At 35.3% G+C, this 23834-nt stretch overlaps 1 long non-coding RNA gene across 1 annotated transcript; it reads right to left on the bottom strand.

Annotated features, from left to right (window-relative positions):
- Nucleotides 1–2359: 2359 nt before the first annotated feature.
- Nucleotides 2360–12489, bottom strand: LOC141552725 (uncharacterized). Its single transcript, XR_012485240.1, has 2 exons — nt 12392–12489; nt 2360–3210 (listed from the first exon to the last, which is right to left on the bottom strand). It is a non-coding gene; the product is annotated as an uncharacterized LOC141552725 (long non-coding RNA).
- Between the last annotated feature and the right edge of the window lie 11345 nt (nt 12490–23834).

Raw genomic sequence — 23834 nt, 5'->3', positions numbered from 1 at the left:
TTTGGGACCATTTTCCCTGATCTAAAAAGTAGAGGGCTTGAGGACATAATATAAAGAGATTTGCAAGAAATGTTCTTAGATGCAAAGGATCACACCAGCAAATGTTTTCCCAATAAGTTATTGATTATCAGGGTTCTCTACATTTCTCCACAATACTCTCATTCTCAGATATCAATTAACAAAAAGGGAGCATTTGAGTTTTATTCCTTTCATCCAAACCTACCAAATGCTTCTCATTATAAACTGAACAGTAACCAGGTCTATGAATGTGCCATGTCACATCCCATCATTGTTAGGTGCCATTCATTGCAATCCACTCTGGCAACTTGTGATGTGATGACTGAAAATGAGGGAGGTTCCTGAGTATACACACCAATTACTTCCTCATAGCCCTCAGGCAATAAAGGGATGTGGGAAAGAGAGTATAGAAGTGGGACAACAGATTTGTTTTCTGTTAATATTTAGAATTGAACAACATTTCCATTTAACAATATCACAATTCAACAATTTTACATTAATGTTTCAAGAAGTCAGGTCTCCCAAATCGCATTAAGAAAAAATAGTTCATTTTTCTAAAGATTAACTGAGTGTCAACCATTCTACAGGTATTTTAAAATGCCTACTATGTCCTCAGTACATAGGAGAAGAGAGGAAGTGCAGTAGGAAAAAAGGGGTTTGCCATTTCCTTTTCCAGTTCATTTTACAGATAAGGAAACTGAGGCAAACAAGATAAAGTGACATGCCCAAAGTCACATAACCAGTTACAGGTTTGGTGGCAGATTCAGACTCAAGAAGGTGAGTCTTTCTGAATCCAGGAACAGCACATTTATCCACTGTGCCACCTATTTGTCACCCTGAAGTGTCCGAAACATCTTTCTTCTCTTCTCCTAATAATTTGCTGCTAGATATGGCTGGACAAAAATGATACTACTGTCCTGACTTGATTTATTTTTTTAAAAATCAGGCTATCTGATTTCACCTGGCCCTTGCTATTGTTCAACAATCTTTTTATTCTTCCCTCATGGATAGGCTCTTCACATTGGCTATAGCTCCCTATACAGAATCTCCTCCTCCACCAAAAACTCCCTTTTTTGGAAAAAATTGAGTTCATCTGTAAAAAGTTGCCTCTTTTCCATTATTTCCCTCCTGCAAAACCCTCATCACTCATCCCTCACTTTCTCTCCCTATATGCTGCAGACTCAAAAAAATAGCCCTTCTGCTTGACCCTCTCCAATTATCTTTTTTCCTCATGCTGTCTAGGGCTTTATCCTCTCCATTATTCCTTCTCTTCCTATATCTTATTATTATTGGCTCCAGGTCTTCACAATCCTAAATTAAAAATAGACATCCTGTTTCTATTCTTTTTGTTTGTTTGCTTGTTGGTTTACCAAACTCCTAGGAAATTATCTATGTTAGAAGACTCCACTTCCTCATCTTCCCCTCAGTTTGTCAACTCCTAGCAATATGCATCTACATTTGATAAGCATGCCATTGATACAAGATGTAGCAGGTACCTGTGAAAATCACATTCAAACTCCTCATGACTCTAAGACTTCTCAGTGCATCACTCAATTTTGTTCAGCTGTTTTCCAGTTATGTCTGGTTCTTCATGACTCCATTTGGAGTCACACCCAGTAAGTGTCTGAGTCCATATCTGAACTGAGGACTATAAGCATTACTCCAGGACCAGGGCACTATCCACTGCACCAACTCATCACTCTAGGCTTATCCTTCCTTTACAATTTCATCTTCGTTATGTTCCATAATACATGGTGTTCACCACTTCACACCTTTGTTTATTTTACTTTTCATAGAGTCAATTAAATATCTACAGGTATCAGGCACTTACTTAGAGGGAGGGAGGAATGAATGGATGGGGAAGGGAGTATTTATTAAGCACCTACTATGTTTCAGACTCTGTTAAGTACTGAAAATAAGTAAATAAATACAAGCAAACTAGATAGTCCCTGTCCTCAAGAAGCTTACATCCTAAAGAGAAAAGTAACATATGTAACATGTAAATGAAGTAGAGAAGTATAGTAGAATAGTGTGTTTCTGGTTGAGAAAAGTCACAGAGGCCTCGTTTAAGACAAGTAAGGGAAAAACTTATCTGGCAATGTATGATGTACCAGGAGGTGGAAGGTTCCAAGAGAAAGAAGAGAATGATGGCCAGAGTTCAGTAAGCATCATGTAGAGATAGCTGGGAATTATCCCATATTCCCAATTCATCTTACTCAAAAAATTTTTTGATAGTTCTACTAAGTGACTTAGTTTACTTAGTAGAGATCAGTGATCTCTACTACTCGTGAAAAACTATTTGTTTAAAGCCGATTCACAAATACTCAATGGTAAAAATACCTTGGGGATGGATTGATTGTATTTTTGCAAATGTGAAAAACATGCAGACGATATAGTCATTCAGTGGATTGAGCCCTATGTTACAAATTGGCTTGCAAAATATTTCGAATTTTGTAATAAAATATCTTTTGCAACTCAATACTTCAAAATTTCACTATTGGGCCAGTGTGAGCACTTTTTCCACAAACATAGGGCTCCAATCTCTCCACAACCTGAGAACCAACATTATAATCATCATTCTCATCATTGTTATCATCCTTCGCATGGCTCTTTAAGATTTGGAAAAAGCTTTATAAATATTCTTTCATTTAATCCATACAACAACTTTGGGAAGTAGGCATTATCATTACTATTTTATAGATGAGGAAACTGAGGCAGACAAAGATTAAAGTGACTTGCCAAAAGTTATCTGCTATGGGACAAGATTTAAATTCTAGTTGAGTTCCTGACTCCAGATCCAGTGTTTTGTCCACTGCACCACTTGGATGCCTACAATTAAGGCTGAAAAAAATATTTCTTCTTCCATCAGATGAGCTTCTCCAAGACCTAGTCAATTTGGTCTTCAAATGATAGCCATGTAATTCATCATTTGGTTATTGCTTGTTGTTCAGTTTTTTCTGATACTTCATGACCCCATTTGGGGGTTTTCTTGGCAAAAATACTGAAGTGGTTTTCCATTTTCTTCTCCAGCTCATTTTATAGATGAGGAAACTGAGGTAAAGAGGATTAAGTGCCTAAGATCACACATATAGGAAGTGTCTGAAGCCAGATTTGAACCAGGAAAATGAGTCTTCACTTCCAGGGTTTGAGTTCTACTGGTGTAATCTTTGAAAAGCCAAGATAATGTTCATGCTATAATGAAAAAAATTAGAGAAACATATTAGTAGAGGAATAGCTATCCCTGAGATATATAAATCAATAGATGTATGTATGTATGATTGTATATATATATGTGTGTGTGTGTGATAGAGAGAGTCAATATAGACACACATGTATGCATGTATATATACATACTATATATACATACATATATATGTATATATATATATACACCTATACATTTATAATACACACACTAATCATGATGGTGTAGATCATACTTAATCCCCTGACTTAATGAACCTCATGTACATTCTCTATCACAGCTACCATATTTGTGAAGAGGTCACGTGGAATGGATTTCTTCTTCCTCACCCTTGGAGATATGTCATTATTAGTATAAAACAAAGGACAAGAAAGAGAGAACAAAATGCTACTCATTACAAAAAGCCATGAGCAAGAGTAGAGGGGAACTGAGAGTAAGGAGGTTGCAAGGTAGAAGAGGAATTTGGAGATAATTTCACAGTTGTACAATCTAAATTTGATATGGCAAGATTGCAGCTGACTTGGATTAGGAACCCCAATTAGTTAGTGGGCAGAGCTTGTAGACACTGAGCAAATCAAGGTCAGAAAAAATATGCAGGCCTCTAGTGGACATGGGAATAGAGGAAAAGGAAGAGTGTAGCCACAATCATTTCATTCAAGCATGAACTCCATCCTTCAGTGAGTGCTTATGGAGGAGCAGAGCCAATCATGTCTTCCACTGTAGAGGCTCAGCACTCTGTGAATCAGCCCCATGTAATTGGAGTAAATAAGCCACTGACAGGATCCAATGAATTCCAATAAGATCAGGGGGGAAAAAAATGAGATCCCTTTTGAAAAGAGAAAAATACATATGTGAGCTCCATGTAGAAACTTTTTGTCTCGAAAGAGTATGGCAGCTGAAGGGTTTAGAGTGGGAATAATATGCAGACAAAAAGAAGGGGGGTAATTTTAAGACAGTGGGGCTGACTAGGGATAAATGAATCTAAGTGAAAGACATGACCCAAAACTATAGATTCCAAAGGAAAGGAGGTTGAGAGGATCCCAGAAAAAACAACTATGACAGTGAAAATATGATTTAAAGTTTTGAGGTTTGCATATATTCATACATATTTGTATTCATATTACATATACAATAATATATGCATATTTTAAAATATATGTGTGCAAGTGAATCCAGCAACATCTAGCTGTGATGCGTGGAATGGATCCTAAGTTACTGAAGTTCATTCTCAAGAATTGCAGATATTATATAACTAAGGGGACTTCAAGAAACTGACTACATAACTTGCCTAAAGGTTAGCCAGGCACATAGAGAAAAGGCTCATTGGCAGGTGAGAAATATTTTGTTTTGATTTTGGTTTTGTATTTATCCACACAACCCATGAAGGCCATATATCAACATATAGAGATTTCATGATTTGCATTTTATTGAGGGTTTATTCAAACTGAAAAAAATTATTGTCTTTTGAATCATTTAAATGAATAATATTCATAGGCATTCCCCTTCTTTCTCAAAATTACTTTCTTAGAGTGGTATTTGTTAATCCAGAATATCACAAACACTAGGAGAGGTATAAACAGATGGGGTGATCAGAGTGTTTGTCCTGGTTAATCAAAATTGAAAGGACACTGATTACACTTGTTCTCCTCTACCAGATAAAAATACTAAGTATAGTATCTGGCAAGCAGAATAGTGGGGGAAAAATACCTTACCCAAGTTCAAACTCTAACTGTTCCTCACTATAAGTGAATATGGGAAAGTCACAATATCTAAGAGCATCAGTTTTACCATCTGTAAATTGAAGGGTCAGACTAGATGACCTTTCTAGCTCTACATTTATGTTCCTATGATCCATACAGGCAATTAGATGGCACAATGGATAGTGAATCCAGGCCTAAAATCAAAAAAGATCTGAGTTCAAATCCAGTCTCAATTATTAGCTTTGTGATCCTGAGTGAATATCTTAACCCTGTTTACTCTAGTTTTCTCACGGGTAAAAATGAGATGGAGAAGTAAATGGCAAACTACTCCAGTATCTTTAGCAAGAATGACATCATGAAGAGTTGGACACAGTTGAAAATGACTAAACAAAAATTATCTATACTTCTAGTTACTATGAATGAGTTAAAATCAAAACCTAGCAGATGGCATATAGCCTCCTTCCCAGATTCTGCCCTTCAGATGATCTCCTCCACCTGTTGTCAGGCTCCCTGACACCCTCCTCAAATTTTTCCTAGTATCTTCCCTCCTACCATTAGGATCTGTATCTCAGAATCTGAAATCTATTCTAGGTCTCCATGTAAATTGTCTATAAAAGTGAATTCAGGGGCAGCTAGTTGGTGCAGTGATTAGAGCACCAGCCCTGAAGTCAGGAGTATCTGAGTTCAAATTTGACCTCATACCCTTAACACTTCCTAGCTGTGTGCCCTGGGCAAGTCACTTAATCCCAATTGCCTCATCGAAAAAAAAATGAATTCAAGAACATTTTACCTACTGCTTGTCTCAGAGAATATTTTGTGATGTTTGTCCCTCATACAAAAATTGCTAGTTATAGCTTTTTCCACTAGCAACCACTAAGTGACAAACTATCTGACATAGTCCTGAATGCATCACAGAAATGATAAAACTTTCATAGTCTTCCAAACATCTATTCAATGGGCCTACTATTGTTCCTAAAATGGCCACTATAAAATTTACTTCTTTGGGTCAAACCTGTTCATCGGAGAGTTCCTGTTAAAATGTAAGCATCTTATGAGGGGAAGAGGAGATTGTGACATTAACCCGTTAATACCCATTTACCGCTATCTGCACATTGGTAGAGATAAATTATAGGACAAAAACTAGCAATCTGGGTGGGAAGGAGGAAGGGAATAAGGGAAAGGAAATATCTTGAGTATAGGATGTTACTCAGTGCAACATGTCTAGGTGATGTACTGTTTGAAAATAGGGAACCCCAGAGACTAAAAGACACTAAAAGAAGAAAGGAGGAATCTAAGAAGACATAGTAATTGTAAGCATGAATATCATTAAAGATACACTTTGCTAATTTGGTCATTTTTCACTAAGGAGAATACCGATAGTTAAATGGAGGCTGAGGGCAGTGTTCTCCAATTGAAATGAGTTGGGCTGGAAGTGGATCACAGTTTTCATCTTAGTTCTGAAATTAACCAGCCAAATGACGTTAAGTTAATAATTCAGTTTCTCTGAGGTCCATTGTCTTCTTTAAAATGAGAGTATGGAATTCGGTGATATAAAAGTTATCTTCCAGTTCTTAATAATCTATGTTCTAACATTTGAATGTGACCTAGAGCTCAAATTTATTGTTGCATTAGTATGAGCTTCAAATTGGTAGAAATCATTACACTATGCTATGTGTCTATGCTGAGTGGAGTTGGAATAAGAACTTGAAAGAAGAGAGATTGCTTCCTTTTTGCTCCAAGAGAGGATAAGGTTGATTCCAAACAGTTGAAAATGTGAAATCAAAGAGAAAGAAAAGTCTTTGTGAAGTGAGACGAAAGGTGGAGATAAATGAAAAAGACTCTGGGATGCAGAGGGTTTCTCCTTAAAAAGTGTTTCCTTCTCTCAAATCGTCATACCAACTCCCCCTCACTCAGGCACATATTGTGAAATAATCATTCTCTCCATCAAAGAAGAGTCTTATGTAAATATATCTGGTTTGAATCTAGGTGATTCTTTATTTTAAGATAATTTTCATCTCTTGATTCCATATTTTCAATAGATGGACCCCATGTCTAGCACTCTCACCCTTCTCATCATCCTCAACTTTCCTCCAGCCCCACCCTCCACAAAAAGCTTTTCTTAGTCATCCTGAATCCCAATATTGTCTCTCTGAGATTATTCTTCTTTAATCCTGTAAATATCTTGCTTGTACATAGTTGATTGCATGTGGTGTCCTCATTAGTCTATAACATCCTTGAGAACCAACTCATTGTGCTGGGGAGTTTTGTTTTGTTTTGTTTTTCCTACTATTCTTTGTATTCCTAGCACTTGCTTTGGTGTCTGTCTCATAGTAGAAACTTAATAAATGCTAGTTGGCTAACATTCTTTGCTTTTAAATTTCCTCTCTCACCTAGCCAAAAAACCTTAATAGATAGATGGATAGATGGATAGATAGATAGATAGATAGATAGATAGATAGATAGATAGATAGATAGATAGATAGATAGATCTGGGAGGGAAAAAACTCTTCTGGCCAAACCAAAAATGATTGCTATTCACATTCACTCTGAGTCAATCAGGACACAAACAATGACCGAAGAAGTGATAGTATATTATACTAATAAAAAGTCAATAATAATGTGTACAAAAATGGCTTAAGCCTAAAGTTAGTTAATTTCTCACATCTCAAACTCATATGTTTCCTGATTTTATTTTCCCTAGCCTTAATCACTGAATGGATATGACCTCAATCTCCCATTGCATCCGAGGCATTTCCAGTCATACTGGCCTATACCTTGCCACTAGATCCAGATAGTCTGGAGGGGAAAGTGAGGCAGGTGACCTTGCACAGCCCTCCCTCACTTAAGTCCAATTCAATTACATGTCATGGCATCATCTCCCTAATGTCATGGTCCTCTTCAAGAACAGAAAAACAATGTTTTTACATTTACATTTTCTTGTTTTTGAAAAATCTGATGGATCATTCTTAAAATGCTAACAGTGGAACATTTAGAATCAATGTTTAATATGGTGCAATATGTAATTGTAATCAATATGAGAATCCACTACGTGTCATTATTTGTTCAGAAATTTTCAGCAACAATTGTCTACAAATCCAGACTCCTAAGTCTGGCACTCTAGGTCTTGAAAACACTTCACTCCCACCACTACTCATCACACTTTCCTTTTCACATACTCCATCATTCAGTGAAATAAAACTTTTTAGTCTTTCCCAAGCATGCCATGTACTTTTCTCTATTTAGGAAACTGTTGCCTGAACCTAAACTGTCTTTCCTCCCACCCCTGTCTTGACCTGTTAAATTGAACTGATTTTTCTATAAATGGTAATCTAAGACTACTTGTACCACCTATTTACCACCCAAGAGCTCTTGTAAGGAAAATAGCCTGCAAATCAATAAGTGCTACATGTGACATATAATTAAAATTCAGGGCCAGTCCTGTGAATGAAGAAGTTAACAAGCGTGCTAATGGTGAGCACCCGGAATACTCAGCAACAAACCCAAGGCCGTATATGGTTTGAATCAAGTTCAGTACCAAGGGAAAAGAAACAGAGGAACAGGAACAAAGATAGCATCGGCTGTGCTGTTAGAAAATCTTAAGAAACATGGGATCATACTTAGGAGTAATCTTAGAACACAGAGCTGGCTTAGTATTAATATAAAGCAGAACTGGAAGTGGCCGTAGGATGTGAGACTTTAGAACCATGCTGGAGCTAGAAGGTAACATAGAATAAAATGTTAGAGTTGAAAGTACTTTTGAAACGTAGAATTTCAGAGTTGGGAAAGACCCTACGACATAAAATATAAGCCCTTAAATGGACCTTAGAATATAGAATTTTAAAACAAAAAATATTATACAGATTTCTTAAGTTGGAAGAAACTTTAGAACACAAAATATTCTGGTTGGAAGGAAATCAGGATATAAATGTTAGAATATGCATGCCAGAAATTAAAATTATAAAACCTGATGGATGAGATCTTAGCAAATTAATTAAGTGTTAAGAGTAAGTGAGGTTGCAGAATGTATAAAGGGCTAGGCCTGAAATCAAGAAGAGCTGAGTCAAAATACAGCCTTACATATTTTCTTAATTTTCTTAGGAATTTGGGCAACCCACTTAACCTCTGTCTGCCTCAATTTCTTCATGTGTAAAGTATACTTACTTTAATAATATGTATCTCTCAGAGCTCTTGTGCGAATCAAAAGAGATATTTGTAAAATACTTCACAGTATTTGGAACATAGTAGATGTTTAGTAAATGATTATTTATTATTATTATTATGAATCTAAAAAATACCTTAAGCATCATCTAGTTTCAACCCCCTATTTTTCAAATAAGGAGAAATTAATTTTTCCAAAATTCTATAAGAGGTTAATAGCAAACCAGAACTTAACCCAAGACTTCTCAATTCACAGTCTGTTGTTCTTTCCACTATGCTAGCCTGCTTTCCTAAAAGATCTTGAGGCCTTCAAACTTCAGGAGAAAATATTTAGAAAAATGCCAATCTCAAAAGTCCATAAAGAAATAAAGATAGTTTTGTTGTTGTTGTTGTTGTTTGACCTTTGTTCTTGAAGATCATGACATCAGGGAGGTAATGGCATGACATGCAAGTGAATTGGACTTGACCAAGGGAGAGCTGGATAAAGTCACCAGCTTCACTTTGTCCTCTGAACCCATCTGAGTCCAGTGGCAAGATATGGATCAGGATGACTGGAGATGGCCCCAGTGTAGAGTTTTTTAAGACAACAGGAAATAGGTTCTAGTTAGTTTGTCAATTAGGGGATTTTAAAAGAAGCCTATTTTTTTAATCAATTAAATTGGAATCCTTTATGAGTCTGGAATATTCAATGGCTCAGTCATTTGTGACTCCCAGGCCTGTGTTTGCTTTGGCTCTGGTAAGGCCCTCCATGGTCCTCTATCATATTTTGTCTCCAGCTGGGCTGTAGTGGGTTTTAAATTTCTCTTTCCACAAAGTAAAGGCACACACACACACACACACACACACACACACACACACACACACACCCCAAAGCATTCTCCCCAGTGCTTTGAATCTGATTTGGATTAAAACCAAAATGGAGGTCAAAAGAGGCCTGGAATCAAAGGTCTTTTATTTCTACAGAGATGGGTTTACCCTCATTTTGCACAAAGATTAAATGATTTGCCTAGAGTCACACTGCCATAAAGTGTCCGAGGTAGATAGAATTGAAAGTCAGGTCTTCCAGATTCTGAGTCCAAGTACATCTGAATCTTTCAGGGCTAGTGTGACATGTCCAGCAGCCAGTGAGAATTCTCCTATCCAGAGATCTGTAAGATTCCCTTGTAAGTCTAATTCCTAAGAAGCCAGTGTCACTATCCCTTCTGCTATGTCAAAGCTGAGATCATTTTGAGTAAGCATCCTGATAGAGGAGATAGAATGCTAGATTTTTATTAAGAGACTCTAGATCCCAATTACCTCTCCTAATAATTGTATGACTTTAGACAAATCATTTGGTCTCTCTAAAACTTAGATATTCCTCTGAGAAGAAAAAAAAAAGGGAATTAAACGGTCCCTGCCATGGTCCTGCATTCTAATCTTACCATTTCATATTATGGAGGAGGAAACAAATTTTCAGAGAACAACTATGATTTGCTCAGGGCCACCCAGAAATTTAATGACAAAGCCTGAACTAGAACATAATTCTCTAGGCTCTCTATGTACCATGACTTCACATCCCCTAGGAGTGGCACTAACAAGAAAGGTGTGGAGCCTCTCAAGTTAGCCAGGAATTCAGCTAAATATATATTTAATTCAGATCAAGCTCATTTTCTCTTCTCTGCTAACCTCAACTTGGAAGCCAACTTGTAGCTGCTTTTCCAACTTTCTCAAGATTTCCATTTAGAATATTTTCCCAGAAACATCACTTCACCCCTGGGTTTCTCCTCTCTCCCTGTATTGCTCCATACCAAAGTAAAATTCTTAGCAGCAACTCCTTAGAATGTCTGCATTCAGGTAGGAGACACAGATATTTTCCTCTGTTTAAAAGCAAATACCATGTAAGAAAAGAGGATCAGGATTTCAAGGGAATTGGTCACAAACTTGATTACATCTCTGAGTAGGTCTGAGTTGGTTGGCACTTTGAGAGTCAATGTTGTCTGATTCAAAGGGTTTACATCTTGTCAGAAGATTCAGGTTTAAAATCACTACAAACTATTGTGGGAAAATTTCTCCATCTTTTTATGCTTTAGATTGTTGTTGTTTAGTCATCTCAGTTATGTGTAACTCTTCATGATTCCCCTCTGGAGTTTTCTTGGAAAAGATACAAGAGTGGTTTGCCATTTCCTTCTACAATGCTTTAGATAAAATGAGTTAAAAAGAAGTTAATAATAAAGGTAGGTGGTACAGTATATAGATCTGAGGGCCTGAAGTTAAAAAAAAAAAAAATCTGAATTCAAATCTCAGATACTTCCTAGTTATGTAACCGGGCAAGTCATTTACTTCCATTTGCCCAAGTTATCTCATCAATAAAAGGGAGATAATAAATCTTTCTTGCAGGATTATTATGAGGATTATGGTGAAGCATCTGGCATACAATCAGTACTATGTGAATATTATTATTGTTATTATTATTATTATTATTATTATTATTATTATCACCTTACAGGGTTTTTGTGAAGATCAAATGAGATAATAGTTGTAAAGCATTTAACATAGTGTCTTGCACATAGTATTATATAGCAATTATTATCAACTACTAATATAATACTTATACTGCCTAGCCCATAGAACTCGGTAGAAAAGTACTTTCTAAACTTCAAAACCATCCCTAAAAAGGAACTATGTTAGAACATTAGAGTTGGAATTAAATTCAACAAAAGCATACCTGTGTTAGACACTGAAGAAAAGAAGAAAGAGATGACATAATTCTTACCTTCAAGAAGTTTGTATTTTCCTACGGAAAGCAATGTTTATACCAATATTAATGCAATAAATAGACAATACAAATACAAAGAAAATTTGTTTTAGGCAGTGGAGAAAACACCTTAGAGACAATTAAATATGACTCCCCTACTTCTAATTCAATGTGAATAAAATAGTGTTGGAGAAAGAGGACTGGACTTGGTACCAGAAATTCTGGGTTTAAATAGTGGCTCAGCCTAATCCTTCAGCTGTGTGACTATAGGCAAAACTGCCAACATCTCTGAAACTCAACTTCCTCATTTTAAAAAGAAGATAATGATATAATACACAGCTCCCTGGAGTCATTGTGAGGCAAGCACTTTGTAAAACTGAGAGTGTAATTAAATGTGAGTAGTTATTGGCAGCACTATTTCCGATGCTTCAGAGGGGCTTCCTAGGGTGATTTCAAGTTCTTTCCCTGAATGGTGCCAAGTGCCTGCTGGTGGGACCCAATGGCCCAATGCCAGGGTTATTCTCCCCATATTTGTGATAGATGGTAATTCCCCATATAGATTCATTTATAACTTACCTAGTCATTAGAAGAAACCCAAGACACTCTGGGAACTGATGGCAAAAAAAAAGTTTGAAGAGTAGAAATGGCCTCTACATAGGACAGCTTCCTTTCATCCTGTGCACAAAGACACTGCCAAACACAGGTCATTACAGAGGATTAAGCCTTTGCGTTCTGGGGACCCAAAGCCTGAAGCCACTCCCCCTTCCAGGGGCATTTCTTTGTGCTCAGACATCAACATCCCTAGTCATGGAGGGTCACCTCTTTCTACTTGACCTGACCTTCCTTAACAAAAGAGTCCTCCTGTATTTTTTTAAAAGAAAAAAAAAATTCCATTCTCACATCTGACAAAAGATGAGATTAAAGAGTCCAGGAGGAGGCCCCATCACAAGAGACAAGCCAAGCGGCAGACATGAAATGAATATGCTTTCTTTTCCCTGCTGAGTAAGACAACCCTCTTTAAATTCATATGCATGAACCTTCCCTCTGTGTACCCAGTTTGAGCTTTTTTTATAGGAAAGAAGAATGCTAAGTTTTGTCTTCCTCTGTATAGTTCTGCTCAATACACAGGTATTCAGCAAAAACCAATTGATTATTCAAAGCTGTTAAGGGACATAAGGCAGGGTCAATGAGACCAATGCTTTTGGCTTCTAGATTTTTTCCTCACTATCCCATTCTAATTTTGAGAATAGTTGACTGGTTCATAATCCACCACCTCCCTAAACAGAAAGAGAGGCAGAGAGACAGAGGAAGACAAAGAGATTCAGAGAGACAGAGAGAGAGACAGAGAAACAGAGAGACAAAGAGACAGAGAGACAGAGAAAGAGAGACAGAGACAGAGACAGAGACAGAGAAAGAGTAGCAATACTTCATATCTTAAGAACCATAAAATAAAAATCATTACTGATCCCAACAAAGTCCAAACCAAATTCTAATAGCTTCTGGCATGGCAGGATTCAGAATTAAGGATACCTGAATTCATCTGTCAGCTCTAGTGAATACTGGCTCTGTGACTGACCACTCAAGCTTTCTGAACTTCAATTTCTACAACTATAAAATAGGCAGTAAAATAATCTCCCTCTCTATGGCTGAGTTCTTTTTAGCAAAGTGATTTGTAAACCTTAAAATGCTATAGAAATATGGGTTAGTGTTATCTTCTCTGAGGATAACTGAAGCACATTGTCACCATGATTTCTGAAATACCAAAGGTTACCATTTTGTAGCTGTGAGGGAGGGGAGGATGGTGAAGAGAAGGTGAATTTCATAGAATTGTAGGCAGAATTATATAGATCCCAATGCCACATAGGGTTTGAGCCTGCCCTGATTTGCCCAGCCCTTATGTTTTAGTGAAATAAGAAATTAATTGGTTTTTATGTTAGTGAAGCAAATGTCATATCAAGTTAGTAAAAGGGGAATAAAAATATTTCAAAACAAAAAACAGCTAAAAATAACCTCAGAAATAATATAACATCTAAATGTTTCATTTTTACTGATGTAGAAACTGAGGCCCAGAAGCAAAGATTTTGTCAAATTATTTTCTTTTTGATATAGAGTACATCCAATGTTTTAACCAATTAGGTATACTGATGGGAATTTCATATCTCAGAAGAAGCCAATGGGAAGTAGCTTGAAGAAGGGAGTTTTTCACCACTATTAACACTACCAAAAATAGTTCCTGAGAATTCTTAAAATATAAGCTTCTTGAGGGCAAGGACTGCTTCACTCTTGTCTTTGTATCCCCAATACTTAACACAATGGCTGGTGCATACTAAGTGCTTAATAAATGTTTGTTTAATGATTGATTGACCATCCGTTCTTCTTTTTAAAATTTGGTATTAGAGAGGATATTGATAAAAGATTGAGTGATAAAATTCTATTGATTGATTGATAAAAATCTATTATAAAGATAATAATCGAGATGAACAAATTTTAAAAGGAAATACATATTTTCAATAACTCAAAAAATATTCTACCTTATTGACAAAGGAACAAATTAAAGCAACTTTTAAAAACAATCTCATACCCATGAAATTATCAGAAAATGTAGACACAAAATCCAGTGTTGACTAAACTGTGAACAGGTATCCATTCACTACTAGTAAAAGTACAAACTTATGGAATTTTGGGGGAGCGAAATGTGACTGTGCATCATAAGAGTTGTAAAAATAGTCATGCATATTGACACAATAATTTCATTTTTAGTAAATATGCAGACTTTTCATCTCAACATTTTCTGTCCTCCCTTTTGTTAACTCTAAGCCAGACTCCAGATTCCATAAAGGCATACAAGTTCAAGAAATGCAAAGAAATCTGCAAAGACCTTGAAATAGCACTAGGCAAAAAAACAAGAAAACAAAACAAAACCAGATAATGAAGTACACCTGGTGTCCATATAAAAGGAAAAGTTTGTGACTAAGAATGAAAAGAAGTAACAAAAGATCCTGATAGAAATTTAGAAGAAAAAAAAAGTATACTTTGTTATTTCAGCCACATTGACTTAAATGTAAATAATTGCTCAACAAATTTAGTTGGTCATGCTGATTTCTGGCACTAAATGTTTAATAAAATTTTCAGTTTAAATTCATAAGCCATTTCTGTTAACCAATAATGGAGCCCTGTAGGATCTGTGAGGCCTGAGCAGATATGAAATATATATCATCGTAATACACATTTGACAAATTTCTAATATTCTCATACATCCCATTTTTTCCCTTACAGTAACCCTGTGATTTTGGAGTGAATACTATTATCAAAAAGATTAAATTGTTTGCCCAGACTCAAATTTTGTACATTCCAAATCTACGAATCCAGACCCACAGGCTCCTAATCTGGTGCCCCTTAATAATGCTCAGTTAACTTCCTAAGTATCAGGATACCAATAGTCTCAAGCTTTAGACCCTACTAAAGGTGAATTAGTCAAGTATAATATAGCAGAAATAATTGCAAATTTTTATTTGCTTCCCTGACTGAACTGAGTTCAGCTCCAACACTAATTCAATGGACAATTTTTAAAAATTAATTCTTAGAATTTTTTCCCTTATATCAAAGAGAAATCTGACATGACATCTTCCCCTCACTCCACTCAATACAATTCAATTCAAATACAGTCAACAAGCATTTTTTAAGGAACTACTTTGTTTAGCAGATTGTGTTAAGCACTGAGAATGCATAAAACAAAAACTAAACCATCTCTGCTTAGGTTCTAACATCTAGAAAATAAGATCCTTGAAGTCATTGACTTACCTTTTCTTAGTAGTATACCTAATACTTAGAATAGAACACAGTATTTAAAAAATATTTAACAGATGCTGTTTTTTCCTTCCTTGCTGCATTGTTTCTTTTCTTGTTGTTTATTTGCATGTTTGTTTTAGATGCAATCAGGGTTAAGTGATTTGTCCAGGGTCACACAGTTGATAATTGATGTCATATTTGAACATAGGTCCTCTTGATTACAAGGCTGGTGCTCAATCCACTGTGCCACCTAGCTGCCCTATGAAATTCCTTAATAGATACTTTTTCCTTCCTTACTTCATTGTTTCTTCCTCTCTCCCTCTCTTTTTTCCTTCCATTCTCCCTTTTTCTCTCCCTTTCTTAACTCCCTTACTTTTTTCTATTTCTGCCTCCTTTTTCTTTCTTTCCTCTTTCTCTTATTCTTTCTTTTTTTTCTTTCATTCTACTGAGGTATCATAGGTACATAATTAAGGGAATACAGATAAACTGGGAGCCAAGAGAATGTAAGATGATGGAAGACTTCAGTGAGGAGCTGGCCAGTGCTGACCTTTGGAGAAAGCTATGGATTCTCAAGAGGCAGAAATGAAAAAGAGAATATGTTCCAAAAATGAGGGAATGCTGTACAAAGAAGGAATTCTAAATTCTGGAACAGATAAATTTCCTAGAACATAAAAATTAATGAATGGGAATAATAGGAAATATCTAAAGGTAAGTGAGATCCTTGAAAGCATTTAACAATTTAATAATATACTTAACACCTTTTCTTCTCCTTATCCTTTCCGTTGACTACAATCCATTGAAACCTAATTTTCATCCACATGACTCAATTTAAATTGTTTAGTCCAAGATTACTAATGATCTCTTAATTGCTAAATTCCATGGCCTTTTCTTGGTCTTTATCTTTTCTGATCTTTATGTTTCATTTGACACAGATCTCCAACTCCTCCGTCCTGGATACTGTCTCCTCCCTCTCTGGGTTATGTGTCATAACTCTCTCCTAGTTTTTTTCCCCTTTCTGTTCAACCTGACTAACCCTGTTTTCTAGATCCTTCTGCTACATCTTTATCATGACCAATACCTCTCCTACAAACTATCCAAAGCAGGTACTTTTCTAGAACACCCTTTCAAAAAACTATTATCTTTTTTGAATCAGAACAAAAAAAAAAAGTGAGATACTCTTTAAACAGGATAAAAGAAAGTTTACTTAGAATGGTCTCTGGTTAGCTTCACTTTTTATTTTGCAAAAAGATAAAACCAGAAGATAATTACAAATGGCATTTATGAAGACCAAATTAGCACCCCGAATGCCTTAGATCAGTCAGAGTCAGGATAAGCAAAAGTCCTTGATCTTTATTCTTGGTATTTGGGGGTCGAAGTAAAGGAGATGGACCCAGGATCTCCACAACATCCTTTCTCCTCATCTATTGCCAAAGTGACCCTGGCTTGTCTTACTCTACTCCCTAATCTCTCCCACAATTCTCTGTATACACCAAAAGATAGAACCAGCACAGAATAGTGAGAAGGGCCACTTTCCAAGCATATGCTAATAGAGTATTGTCCAATCGGAGCTTAGTCTTAAGTGCTTAGTTGTCCAACCCCAGTGCATCAACTCAGAGTTTCAGCCCTTTACAAGCATTATAAAAATTAGATTACTTTCCTAGTGAAGCATATTTGAAATAAGTTCCCATAATACAATTTTCTTTCTTTTTTTCCTTGAGGCAATTGGGGTTAAGTGACTTGCCCAGGATCACACAGCTAGGAAGTACTAAGTGTCTGAGGTCACATTTGAACTCAGGTCCTCCTGACTTTAGGGCCAACACTCTATCCATTGCACCATCTAGCTGCCTTCCATAATACAATTTTCAAAAACATTAGTGGAATAGAAAGTTGTCAGGGTAGTTATAGTGAAGCTCTACTTTGTAAAGGTCACTCCAAGCTCCAAAGTCTTTTTGGTAATGAGTAGTGAGTGTCTTGAAAGGCTATGTGTGACAACCTGACTTAGATTAAATAAAAACATCACCATTCACATCCAGATTTCTGTCAACTAAGTATGCTTTCCTTTTAAAAAAAATTTCTTTGTTAAAGCTTTTCATTTTTCAAAATGAACAGCATGGATATTTCTTCAATATTAACCATTGCAAAGCCCTACATTACAATCTCCCTTCTTCTCCCACCCCTTCCCCTAGATGGCAAATAGGCCAATATATGTTAAGCCTGGTAGGAATATATATTAAATCCAATATATGCATACATATTTATACAATTATCTTGCTGCACAAAAAAATTTCAAATCAAACCGGAAAAAATGAGAAAGAAAATAAAATGCACAATTCTTTCCTTTTTATGGTCTAAAAATAATTTATGTTGGCAGCTATGGGCAGTAAGGATAGGGTGAGGCTAGACAGAATTTCATGGGAACAAAGAGTTGGAGCCAAAGGTGTTTTTTAGTCCTGCCTTTCTTCTTAATTAGCAGCCTTGGGCAGCTTATTTGACCTCCTTGAATCTCACTTTTCTTATCTCTAAAATGGGTATAATAATATTGTCTTACCTATCAGAGTTCTCAGGAGGGACCAGAAATTTATGCTGATGACTAATGTAAGTCAACAATAGATCTGAGAAAAATTCCCACTGCCTAGGGAGAAAGAGATGGAATCCAAATCAGGATTCAAATAATAGCACTCACTAATCAATTTAAATGGCAGGAACACCAAAAATCCTAAGAATGAAACAAAAGCACTTATTTGGGAACTTAAATGGGTGCTTTAGGAAATAGAAATTGACTTAGAAAGTAGGATTCATGATACTGGATGAAGGCATCTTTTAGCAATAATGATAGTTTATTACCAGTCCTCCTGAGGATGACAATCTTTATTTTCTTAGTTAAGTAAATCCATTTATCCAGAGAAAACAGCAAATGCAAACTGAATAAACTACATAAAATAAAAATATAACAATGAATACACAAGAGTTAATGAGTTCTTCAATTGGAAATGAGATTTCACCTTAGACCAAGAGAGTTTCAAGGGAAGACTCAGTTCAAAGAATAGGAGATAGTAGAACCACAGATGACTTAAGTACAAACTATATCAGCAAAATATATTTTTAAATGTATGTGAAAGGGCATTATGAACCATCTAATTCTCTAAAAGTCTACTTCAATTCTTCACTATGATAGAGAGGTATTGCTAAAACCTTAAAGTATTTATATCAATGTCAACTGTGCTATCTCAACAAACTGGTTTTTATAAAGCTCTGAATATAAACTATGTCTCTTGACCAGGAATTGGTCTAGCTGTAGCTAGATTCATCACCAGTAAGGTGATCATTAAATAGTGAATTCTTTGGCTGTGGTAAATCTGTAATGGAAATAAATATGTATATATATGCACATATAATCTGTATAATATAGTTTGCTTGCATTTTGTTTTCTTTCTCAGTTTTTTTTCCTTCTTTATCCATTTTTTCTTGTGCAGCAAGATAACTGTAAACATCTATACATATATTGGATTTAACATATATTTTAACATATTTAACATGTATTGGACTACCTGTCATCTAGGAGAGGAGGTGGGTAGAAAGAGGAGAAAATTTGTAACAGAAGGTTTTGCAAGGGTCAATGTTGAAAAATTACCCATGCATATATTTTGTAAATAAAAAACTTTAATAAGTGTTTAATAAATGTATTTTGATGACATCCAGACATTCCAAGAATTCTTAGAAGAGCTTGCAACTTAAACTCACACCACTGGTTTAGATAATATTTTGACATATGACTTGAAGCCTTTACTCATACTTTCTGTTCCTTGGATAGAGAGGCAAAAGACCACACTTCTGACTATATATCTTGGTTCACTACAGAGAAGCTATCTGTTGGATACTCTAGAACACCCTTAGTGCATCATCTACCTGTTATTTAATTTCATTCAATCTATTACTAAACTGTGAGTTTATCTAAACCAGTGGTGTGAGTTTAAGTTGCAAGCTCTTCTAAGAATTCTTGGGATGTCTAGATGTCATCAACATACATTTATTAAACATTTATTTAAAGTTTTTTTATTTACAAAACATATGCATACTAAGCCAAAGAGAATTACCTTCCAAAATATAAAGTTAATTAGGAATTCATATTCCACTGAAGTTCATTTTTTAGGAAGTATTTGATAAGTGTCTAATATGTGGCTATTACTACGACTCTGTGGACAGGATATAAACAAATCAAAAGACCCAGCAATTAGTTTTAAAAGATTTGCCTAGTTAAAGAGAACAGGCATATGAATACAATGAAGGAGATATGATTATTATTTTCCAATTCAAAGTCTATTTTCAATGACCTTTCTGAGTCTATTTCTTTATTCATAAAAAGGGTAAAATAATGATGTTGGAAGAATCAAATAAGTATGTGAAATCTTTGTTATTCTATGGGTAGTTTGTTTTATTCTGTTCCAATGAAGCTGATTTCTGTAAGTTAATTTTTATCCCACTCAGTGAAAGAGATAATAAATCCATCAATTTCTCTAGGGATATATCAGTGAATCATTTAAACTGAAATTACTGGTTGGAATGAACATGGGAATACTTTCTGGGGAATCATGACCCTTATATTCTCTTCCTACACAATACTTCCAAATTCACATTTATGGTGCAAATGATATTAAGGGACTCAAGAACATATTCTCCATTACCAAAGCCCACCCAAGTGTTTCCTCTACTGATATAAACTTTATAAACTGCTTGCAACATTTCAAGCCACAAAACAGTTTAGGCTCACTGAAAAGTATTTAAAGAAGTCCAAGAACTTTGAAGAAGCTACAGTTCTGTGAGTAAATTGATTCTGGGTTCAAAGGCAGAGTCTTCCATTTACTAGTTAGGTGTCTTTGAGAATTACTCATTATTAATTACAATGCTCTCTTCTACCATGTGAAGATAAGGATATTTATACTCATCAGCCTTATAGAGTTATTCTATATTCTAAATTCTATATTCTAAAACTTTTTCACTATTTTGTTATTTCTGACTCTTTGTGACTCAACTTGGGATTTTCTTGGCAAAGATATTGGCGTGGTTTTACATTTCTTCTCTAGTTCATTTTTAAAATGAGGTAACTGAGGCAAACAAGTTTGTGATTTGCCCAGAGTCAAACAGCAAGTAAGTGTCTGAATCTGAATTTAAACTCAGTTCTTCTTAACTCCAGGCCTGTGCTATCTAACTGCCATTTCATGATTTAAAGATGAGCTATTATTAAGCAACTATGAGAAGTTTCATTTAACCTTTCTGAGATATGTTTCTTCATCTTCAAAATGGGCATATTAACCTTTGTTGGGAAGAAAGTTCTTTATAAAGCTTAAAACCTATAAAAATGTGTTCTGTTCTTGTATTTCATAGAGATTGGCTAGCTATTATAATTATGGCTATGTTTATTCACATATTCTCCACATTTAGCACAACTATGGAATTGGAATCCCCCCACAAGTTATTCCACATTCACTCTTCTTGCTATATCACATGCTAGAAACATATTGTGACCATATGCTCATGAAGAGAAATTAACATATAAAATCCATAGCTTCATTAAAAGTATAGTTGAAGAAAATAGTATTCAGCAAAGTTACTTTAACTCTACATTTGATGTCTCTTTTAAATGAATGTGTGTGGTCAGAGTTGGGGTTGGGGGGGATACATACATCTGGGAGAATGTTAAAGTCCCAAATAACCATTAATGGAAATTCAGTGACTATTCCAACAATTAAGCTTTAAATATAACTGTCTGTGCCATGTTAGCAAAGAAAAAGCTATAGTAAACCATTGGAATAAACCTGAGCAATTTTATAATTAATAACAATATTTCTTCATATAACAATCATTTCATTTACATTTGATTATCCGACTGATTTGTGTATATTAGACAGAATAGGTATTAATATCCCTATTTTGCAGATAAGAAATTAGTAACTCTGAGAGTTTATGTTGAATGCTACACAATCATGTAAGTCAGAATTCAAGTCCAAATCTACTGAATACAAATTTTGTTTGTATGTGTTTACATATGTTATTAGGATTCTAATAAATAAAGGGAGAAGGCAGAAAATAAAGGTGAGACAGCAGAGGATAATGAGAATGATGCAGGACTTAGAGTCAAATGAGCTTAGTTTGAATACTGACTCTGTCACTTACTGGATGACTCACAGGCAAAATTCAATTTATTAGTCAACCTTCCTGAGTCTTAGTTTCCTCATCTGTAAAATGGAGACAAAAATGCATGCCCTTCCTACCAGCATGAAATTATACTTTGATTATCTAATAGGGTAATTAATGTAAAAGTGTTCTGAAACATGTGAAGGATTGGGTCTTACTTATCTGTCTTGCCATGGTACTCTCAGGACCTTTCTATTTTTCTATCCATGGTATTGAATCTTTCCGTCCATGGTTGATTTGCTTTCCAGAATAAAAAGTCAAATCTGTCCCACCATTGTACTCTCTGGATCACTGGGCCTTTCCATCTATGGCTGACTTCCTTACCAGAACAAAAAGGAAAAGTTCTGGAAGAACATGTGTATATTCTCCAAGTGATCAGAAAAAAATAATTAAGGGTTACTAGAGAGAATGGAAAAGGTGCTTTAAACAGAAAGCAAAGAAACATGAAAATTCAGAGCTTTTATGTCAGAAGGTTGGAAAGATAAAGAATGTGACAGAAACAGAAGGGAAGTAAGAGGGTCATTAAATATCGGGCATGAAAAATGGGTCTGACTTTGTAAATTCCAGGAAAACTGAAACTTCTAAGGAGGAAGTATCAATTTGTTCTCAAGGGATTGATGAAACACCTCCAAATAGAAGCCACCAGGAGAGATGGCATTCTATTCTGGTCAGAGAAGAAGCAAGAAGAGGAAGTGCTAACCTTATGTCAAATGGAAATAAACAATATGGAAGTGATGCTATCTTCCCAGATGTTAGATTCAAGCAATGATGGAAGGCATACCTACATTAGTCAAAGCCAATGACTACTAACCACTTATGAAATTCTCATAATGACAAAGAATACAGCTAAAAAGAACTTAGGAAATTTTCCTAGGGATCATAAAGTTCTATTTTTTAAAAAAGCTGAAAATCCAGAAGGAAAAAGAGGACATCATAGGTGAACAGTTGGTTAAGAATATAATGTCTGTCAATTCCAAAGGGCTCATGACCAAAAATAAAAAAAAAAAAAAGCTAACCACCTTCAGAGAAAGAACTAATGGAGCCTAAATGCAAATTGAGGCAAGCTAATTTTCATTTTCTTTTTTGTGTATGGAATTTTTTTGGAATGTGTTTCTTTCACAAGATTATTAATATGAAAATATGTTTTATATGATTGCACATGTTTTACCTATATAAAATTGCTTACTGTTTTAGAATGGTGGCAGGAAAGATGGAAAGGAACAAATAAAATGGGAACTCAAATTTTTAAATGAATATTTCAAAATTGTTTTTATATGTAATTGTGAAAAATAAAATGTTACTATTAAAAATTGTGTTTACAAAGAGTTTGGCTTTCTGGACAAGAGTGCAAAATTTAGGAATGATGAGTTTTTTACCAGGGAATGCATCTATCAAGGACCAATGAAATATGTGAACTTGTCTGGAAATGTCTTAATATGATCTAGAGAGATTTAAATTGAAAGTAAAAAGAAAGGTAGAAAATTGCCTAATTATATAAATGAGCCCAGATACTATGGAGAATTATAAGTATGGCATGTGAAGAATAGCAACGGAAACTATCAGTAATTCACAGAAAAAAAAAATAACCAAAAGGAAAAGCGATAATAAAACCCAATGCCCTTGATATTTATAAACAAATCTGCAGAGGGTGGATAATAAACACTATAAACTAGAAACCTTAATGCAAGGAAGTAAATCCTACCTTAAAGTAAGGACAAGATTAAGTGGCTGATGCCTGGAAATATAACTCTGGAAGAGAATGCTTCATTTGGATGAAATAGATCAGATAAAAGGAGGTCAGAGTAGCATCATGTATCAAAAAGAGATGCTCATGCAAGGAAATCCTTGAAACATAGCATAGAGGAAGCATAGAGGAGAGTATTTGGATGAGAACCAAAGGGGGATGGGTCAGGAGAAACAGAAATAATATTGTGGTGGAGTATACTAGAAACCACCCAGTCAAAAGGAGGAAATGAATGGCAAGTTCAAGAAATAGGTTTCAAACTTGGCAGAGAAGCAAGATATAATGATGATGGAA

Source organism: Sminthopsis crassicaudata, chromosome 1, assembly GCF_048593235.1.
Source record: "Sminthopsis crassicaudata isolate SCR6 chromosome 1, ASM4859323v1, whole genome shotgun sequence".
NCBI classification, from domain to species: Eukaryota; Metazoa; Chordata; class Mammalia; order Dasyuromorphia; family Dasyuridae; genus Sminthopsis; species Sminthopsis crassicaudata.
The sequence above is the reverse complement of the archived record's forward strand: the minus strand, read 5'-3'. Positions and strand labels throughout refer to the sequence as shown.